The sequence below is a fragment of the Pygocentrus nattereri genome, chromosome 26, assembly GCF_015220715.1.
Source record: "Pygocentrus nattereri isolate fPygNat1 chromosome 26, fPygNat1.pri, whole genome shotgun sequence".
Taxonomy (NCBI): Eukaryota; Metazoa; Chordata; class Actinopteri; order Characiformes; family Serrasalmidae; genus Pygocentrus; species Pygocentrus nattereri.
Genome location: NC_051236.1, coordinates 29,812,501 through 29,821,105, shown reverse-complemented (window position 1 = coordinate 29,821,105; position 8,605 = coordinate 29,812,501).

The window sequence follows — 8,605 nt, the reverse complement described above, 5'->3', positions numbered from 1 at the left end:
GTGGAGAATGATAGTGTTTGGTGGTGAATGATAGTGTTTGGTGGAGACTGATAGTGTTTGGTGGAGAATGATGGTGTTTGGTGGAGAAAGATAGTGTTTGGTGGTGAATGATGGCTTTTGGTGGAGAATGATGGTGTTTGGTGGTGAATGATGGTGTTTGGTGGAGAATGATAGTGTTTGGTGGAGAAAGATAGTGTTTAGTGGAGAATGATAGTGTTTGGTGGTGAATGATGGTGTTTGGTGGAGAATGATAGTGTTTGGTGGAGACTGATGGTGTTTGGTGGAGACTGATAGTGTTTGGTGGAGAATGATGGTGTTTGGTGGAGACTGATAGTGTTTGGTGGTGAATGATGGTGTTTGGTGGAGACTGATAGTGTTTGGTGGTGAATGATAGTGTTTGGTGGAGACTGATAGTGTTTGGTGGAGACTGATAGTGTTTGGTGGAGACTGATAGTGTTTGGTGGAGACTGATAGTGTTTGGTGGTGAATGATGGTGTTTGGTGGAGAATGATAGTGTTTGGTGGAGAATGATAGTGTTTGGTGGTGAATGATAGTGTTTGGTGGAGAATGATGGTGTTTGGTAGTGAATGATGGTGTTTGGTGGAGAATGATAGTGTTTGGTGGTGAATGATAGTGTTTGGTGGAGACTGATAGTGTTTGGTGGTGAATGATGGTGTTTGGTGGAGACTGATAGTGTTTGGTGGAGACTGATAGTGTTTGGTGGAGACTGATAGTGTTTGGTGGTGAATGATGGTGTTTGGTGGAGAATGACAGTGTTTGGTGGAGACTGATGGTGTTTGGTGGAGACTGATGGTGTTTGGTGGAGACTGATGGTGTTTGGTGGTGAATGATAGTGTTTGGTGGAGACTGATAGTGTTTGGTGGAGAATGATGGTGTTTGGTGGTGAATGATGGTGTTTGGTGGTGAATGATGGTGTTTGGTGGAGACTGATAGTGTTTGGTGGTGAATGATGGTGTTTGGTGGTGAATGATGGTGTTTGGTGGTGAATGATGGTGTTTGGTGGAGAATGATAGTGTTTGGTGGAGAATGATAGTGTTTGGTGGAGAATGATAGTGTTAGGTGGTGAATGATGGTGTTTGGTGGTGAATGATGGTGTTTGGTGGAGAATGATAGTAGCGAATGTTTAAGTTTTCATTCTTCTCACCAACAGCTAGTGAGGCTAACAGCGCACAGGTGTGTAAATTGCTGTGCGTTCTGCTTCGTTCTCTGGAGGAACATGAATCAAACCCATGTTCTTCAGTAAAAGGTAGATGGTAAGTAGCAGATGCACACAAATGTCACATTTAGGTTTGCAGGCGGCTAAATCTAACGTTCCGTGTATGAACAAGTGCGGGGAGCAGGTGCTTTGCCTTTCCTTTCTAAACCAAGAGCCTGTTTGAGCCTTTTATTATGTAAGACACTTGATTGCAGTTACATAACCTCATTCAAACAGTTAACAAGAGCAAACAGATAAGACACCAAATCTGTGAAGCATCTGGGTAATATACTGAAATTAGGCCTACATAGCTGTTACTTTTCAGAACTTTGAATGTAGTCAGCATCAGTCCTGTCATGCCATTAAATCTCTTGTATGAAAATATTTCAAACACACCACTGATATAGAAAAACGTTACAGCCTTGTTTTTTTTCAGATTTTATATTTGATCCTTTTTACATTATTTAAAAATGCCAGCTACCCTGAACATTTCATAATGAGTGATCTAATAGAATAACACCTTGTTATATTAACGTACATTAAAGTTAACATTTTTTCTCCCTCTATAAAGTTTACTTTTCAGAGATCAGTCTCGACTCATACTAGAACCTTACTGGGTCACTCCATGTAGAGTACACAACATTCTGTGCCTTGATAGAAATCTTCATCAGAAAGTTCAAAAAAGTTCATCAAAAGTTCATCATCAACATAGTGCATGCTTTTTTAATTGTTGCTAGTGGAAAACATACATTTTTAAAATTCCATATCGTTCAATTTAAGTTTCATTTTAAATATTACAAAATAAAAGCTGTATTATCATCAAACCTTTGCCTTGTTTAGATGAGTGTTTCCACTTTATCATACAGGCATCTTTCAACTCATTCATTCAGTTAGTTCAAACTGCGGTTCCACAGTACAAATAACTTTACAAAGATTTAGATTTATTAACACAGTTTTAGTTGATAGGTGGATCCTTTTTTGCCACACCTTGCATGTATAGCAGGAAGTGAGACTGCATGGTTAGAATTAGAATTAAAGTTTATGGTCACTCAAAGCGAAAGTATTAAAGTCTAAAGTCCAAGTCTGTTAAAAAGCCCAAAATATGTTTTGAACAGTGATGTCTAACCAATTCGGTAGAATGATTCAAATGAATTTTACATAAATCTGTTTATTTATTAACATTTATTATTAAGTGGAAGTGACATCATTATGTGTAATGAGCAGCTGAGCTCAAAAGGTTTTAAATTCAGCAGGGTCTGTCAAGCACATGTCTACCCCAATAGACAAAATAGACAGAGATTGTGTGTCAGTGTTATGGAGCTACAACTCACACTGTTATTTGTCCAAAAATGAAGAAAAAAAAGAGCAATACATAATAAACTATAGAGGACAAAAAACTGTTTTCTTGACATGAAAAGATTTAAAAGTTAATATGTCTATTTGGCACAAATCTTGTGGAATGACTACAGAAAGTAGGTGAATTGAACTCATTTCTGAGCAAAGCACAGTACTGTTTCATATGAATGCCACCTTTTAGAACGCATCCAACAGCTGCACAGTAATTTTCATTGTGTGGCCATATAATGTTACTTGTACTGATCTTTCTGTTTTCACAAGTGAATCATTCAAAATTCAAAAATGAGGGAAATGCACCATCATCATCAGCCTCAGCTCTAGCACTTTGGAGGTCCTAAGCAGGATAACTACCTACCTATACCTACACCAGCTGTCTAACCAGTTTACATTTCTAACTGGCTAACGGTGTATTACTGAGAATTGGATGTTCATTTGGGGTTCTAATAAGTTACAGTTTAAATTACAGGTACCCTTCTCTGCATTCTCGATCCAGGGCTCTGGCTCATGACATGGTATTTCTTGCTTACATGTCTGACTTCAGGTTTTGTTGCATCTAACTCTTGTGGCAGTGGTGACAGTGCTGCCTGTCAATGTTAACTTTCTACATATTCAGTTAGTACGGTTTCTTTTTCTCTCTTTGTTGACGCCTCCCATGATTCCCTCCTATGCTGCTGCTTATGTTGCTTATAATGTACATGTGATGTCTCTTGCCAGATGGTAATACACTACAAAGATGAGATATTTAATGTTCAAACGGATAAACTTTATTATTTTTTGCAAATATTCACTTATTTTGAATTTGATGCCTGTAACACGTTCCAAAGAAGTTGGAACAGGGGCGTGTTTACCACTGTGTTACATCACCTTTCCTTTTAACACTCAATAAGCGTTTGGGAACTGAGGACACTGATTGTTGAAGCTTTGTAGGTGGAATTCTTTCCCATTCTTGCTTGATGTACAGCTTCAGTTGCAGGCAGGCCAGTATAGTACCCACACTCTTTCACTATGAAGCCACGCTGTTGTAACACGTGCAGAATGTGGCTTGGCATTTTGCTGAAATAAGCAGGGACCTTTCAGCATTAATGGTGCCTTCACAGATGTGCAAGTTACCCCTGCCATGGGCACTAACACCCCCCCACACCATCAGAGATGCTGGCTTTTGAACTTTATTATGGACTGTAGATGATGAAATCCCTTGCAATCCTTGCAGTTGCACGTTGAGAACATTGTTCTTAAACTGTTGGACTATGCAGTTGTTCACTAAGTGGTGAACCTCACCCCGTCCTCGCTTGTGAACGACTGAGCCTTTCAGGGATGCTCCCTTTATACCCAATCATGACACTCACCTGTTTCCAATTAACCCGTTCACCTGTGGAACGTTCCAAACAGGTGTTTTTTGAGCATTCCTCAGCTTTCCCAGTCTTTTGTTGCCCCTGTCCCAACTTCTTTGGAACGTGTTGCAGGCATCAAATTCAAAATGAGTGAATATTTGCAAAAAACAATAAAGTTTATCCGTTTGAACATTAAATATCTTGTGTTTGTAGTGTATTCAATTGAATATCGCTTGAAAAGGATTTGCAAATCATCGTATTCTGTTTTTATTTGTTTTACACAACGTCCCAACTTCACTGGAATTGGGGTTGTATTAAAAGTACATAATTACATAGATCATACACAGAAAAAAAATATATAGAAGAATACATTAACAAACCTAAATAAAATAAACAACACATGCAGACAATCAAAACTGTGCAAACATAACAGGGAGTACAATAGCCAATCATAGCTAATCTTACAAAATATTGTATGCAAACCCTAAATGCACTAATAAATCCTGTTTTTAATTGTTATTGTTTTTTACTCTTATCTGGCAGCCAATATAGGACAAGGAGGAGACATAAAATGAGCTTCCCATTAAGGACAAAAAGCCTTTTAATTTGGATTCATAATACTGGTGAGACAATCCATCAATCACTACATCTGCAGTGACATGCAGGTAAATAATGTTTACCCAGTCCATTAAAATGAAATGCTATATTAATTGGTGCGTTTATGAGAGGTTAAACAGCCATTTAGATCACTACCTGCAAACAGATGGCTGTCAATAAAAGACCAAAATATTCATAGCCGGGTGTAAAAAGATGAACAATAACTAAAACTACTGGATTTTTGAGTTAGAACGATATTAGATATTACGACGTTTATGTAGCTTTGATTAGTGAGGACCAATAAGTGTAAATATTAAGTTGTAAATATTTTATAGCCATATGTTTATTTTTCATATTTTACACCAGGTTGTATTCTATTCACAGATGTAATTAGATCTAAACAGCTAATAAAGGAAGAGAAAACTGCCAAACTGTGTGTTCTGTTGAACAAAACTCCCACCATTTATGCAGTTCAAGCCTGTAGCCATATAGCCATTCTGAAGATGTCCTATGCATTATGGAGGTCATGTTTTTTTGTTTGTTTGTTTTTGCTTATTTGCATGTAACCTGAGACTGATTCAGAGCAACTTTGCATGTGTGGTCACCTCACCCTTATAGCATCCCTGAAGTGGTGGGCCAGCCACCCTGCTTTACAGAGATAAGCAGTGAAGGTCTGAAGGTCAGACACAGACCCGTCTGCTCTGGGCTGTCAGGAGCGGCATCTAAACTGATATTAATGCATGTGTATAAGGTGTGTATGATTAGTGTGAGTGCAGTGTGATGAATGAGGTGGGAGTGGGGCCGATAGCGGCTATCCAGATGATATAAATGACTGTAGATTAACAGCAATATTGCTGTTATCTCTAGGCCATAATCATAACCACAACAGAGTGATCTTTAGCTGGAATATACAAAGACATTCATCATACACACTAGGAATAGAGTGATGTCGCAGCTGTGTAGGTATGTGTGTGTTTGTGTGTTTTTGTTTGTTGTATATGTAATACAGCACTAATATTGCATATATATTTATGGGACATAATTATAGCATATAGATACTTATATAATATGTATATATATTATTATATATATAATAATGGTTATATATATATATATATATATATATATATATATATATATATATATATATATATATATATATATATATATATTCCGATATTGTACACAAAACTATGTGGACATGTGTCCTGTATCTGGTTTAATACAGTTTTCTCTTTCTGTCTCCATCCGTCTGCCTGACTCCTTTCCTATCCATGTGTCTGTCCTCCTGATTCACTCTCTCTCTCTCTTTCTTTCTCTTTCTTTCTCTGTCTCTCCTCTCAGTTAATTTAGATGGAACATTCAGTGTTGACCCACATTTTCGGGCAGTCATCCAGCTGACAGAGACCAAGGTACAATCATCTCTGTCTCTTTCTCTCTCTCTCTCTCTCTCTCTCTCTCTCTCTCTCTCTCTCTCTCTCTCTCTCTCTCTCTCTCTCTCTCTCTCTCTCTCTCATTCTCTCTCTCATTCTCTCTCTCTCTCTCATTCTCTCTCTCATTCTCTCTCTCTCTCTCTCTCTCTCATTCTCTCTCTCTCTCTCTCTCTCATTCTCTCTCTCTCATTCTCTCTCTCTCTCTCTCTCTCTCTCTCTCTCTCTCTCTCTCTCTCTCTCTCTCTCTCTCTCTCTCTCTCTCTCTCTCTCTTTTCCTCTCTTTTCCACACAAACACACACTCTGACTCTCACTTCAGATGGACTGTTTCTATGACAACCCCTCTGTGGCCTGCAGAAACGAGGGATGAGGGGAGGAGAGGAGTCAGTCAAAGTCACTCGACCGTGGAGCTATCAATACTGTTGAGAGGGAGAGAGAGATAGGGAGAAAAAGAAAGAGAGAGAGATAGAGAGGTGTAAGGAGGTAGGTGCTGCTACAATGTTCCCAATGTAAAGCTAATCATGTTCTTATGGAACTCAGGGGCGCTGTGAGTTTTTAAGAAACAGTTTAATGTCTCATGATTCGATATGATTATTATAGCATGGCAAAATTGCAGCAGGTGAATACCTGCACAAGTACACCACTAGTATAGTTTTTATATAATATTGGTTTTATATTTGCATGTGCAAATAGGTTTGAGTGTTGTGGCATGTGGGGAATCAGACACCTCAGTCAGTATATTCATATATAATCCTTTATAGCTTTCCTTATATTATATTATATTATATATATATATATATATATATATATATATATATATATATATATATATATATATATATATATATGAAATGTAGCCATCCGGTATTACTATAATGTAATACTTCAAAATGCATCTTGCATGGTTTGAAGGTAATTTATCTCAAAGCACGTAAATTGCAGCCAACTAAACCATGTTTATGTATATATATATATATATATATATATATATATATATATATATATATGAAATGTAGCCATCCGGTATTACTATAATGTAATACTTCAAAATGCATCTTGCATGGTTTGAAGGTAATTTATCTCAAAGCACGTAAATTGCAGCCAACTAAACCATGTCATTAAAATGTTTAGGTTTTCTATGTATATGTGTATATTTTAATACAAAAAACATAATTGCAGAAATTATAAAAACGAAAATATGTAAAATGTTATATTATATTATTGAAGTACAGTCAAATGTGAAATTCTGTGCACCATGGTCACGGTTGATTTTCTAACATAACACATAAAATTTGGTCTGGCCAGACATTATGGCATGTGTTAACTTAGAAAGTCAACAAAGCATGTCCAAACATTTGCATACCACTGCATATGTGTAACTCAGTACGGTAAAGTGCATTATTGAATGTACTTATGCACAATGTTTTTAAGTTCAGCCATCCATAAATGCAGTACAGCTTTTAAGAGCATTTACTTTAAACATACAAATCAGGCCCTTGTTAACTGGGTCAGTGATTTTTCTGCATATGAGATTTTAATATTCCCAAAAAGAACAGTTTTGACCTTGTTGTGGGCATTTTTACAAAGATGAGACCGTAGAGGCCAGTGGTCATCTCTGGGCAGCTCTAATGTGCTATGAAGGCTGTCCGCTGTGATTAGCCGGCCGCCCGCTAACATTCTCTCCAGCTATTTGCGATCAGCTTCACGCTTGCGTCATCACGACAACCATGAATGAGGAGTGCCCTGCTTCTGATTGGTTGTGTGTTTATGGGTTTATGCTGATCTGCAATCCAGTTTCTTACCTTTCAGTTAAAGGAGAATTCAACCGGCTGTCATTCATAATGGTCTAATGTTAAAAGGCTTCATTCTAGAGAAACTTATGAGCCAGAAAGAACTGTTCACAGTAGTGTTGATGGAAAAGCTTCCTCACACAAAGTTATTAAATGATTACACTAAATGACTATGGATATATTACCGGATACATTGTTTTACAATAGCTTTGAAATGAGATTTTGACATGAAATACACACGTTTTAAGGAAAAAAAAGGTTCTAAGGCAAAAACAGGCCCTAAAAAAGCTTCTTATTACAGTTTTATCACTATTTTGATGTTATCAGCATTGCATATGAAAACCTAGAAGATACATATGACTTCACTGGACATTTTGAATAATAAATAAATGGCTTGATTTGCATTGTAAACATTGAGACCTCTGGTTCCTGTCACCACCACGGAGAACGTTTCACATTAAACCACTCTAAATAACTACATCTCTACCACTGAATTATGCAGGTATTTAAGAAAAATTGGGAATTCCCCTTTAGCGATGACTATTCGTGAGAAATCAGAATAAAGAGATTATGACGATGGTTGATATTGAACAAATCATTGGTACACTCTTAAAAAAAGATCTTCAAGGGTTCTTTAGTCTATCAAGCTCGTAACAATAGAACAAGGCTTTTTGGTGCTATTTAGAACCCTTTTCAAAAAGGCTCTGTGTAGAACCATATAGAACACATTAATCAGAAGAACATTTCACAATGCAAAGAATCATTTAATAATGTAAAGGGTTTTTTGAGTGTTCATGGTTCTATGTATTGCCTTTATTAAAGACACCTTGAAGAACCATGTTTTCTAAGAGTGTAGAATTCTGTTCCGTCTGAAATGGGCAGAT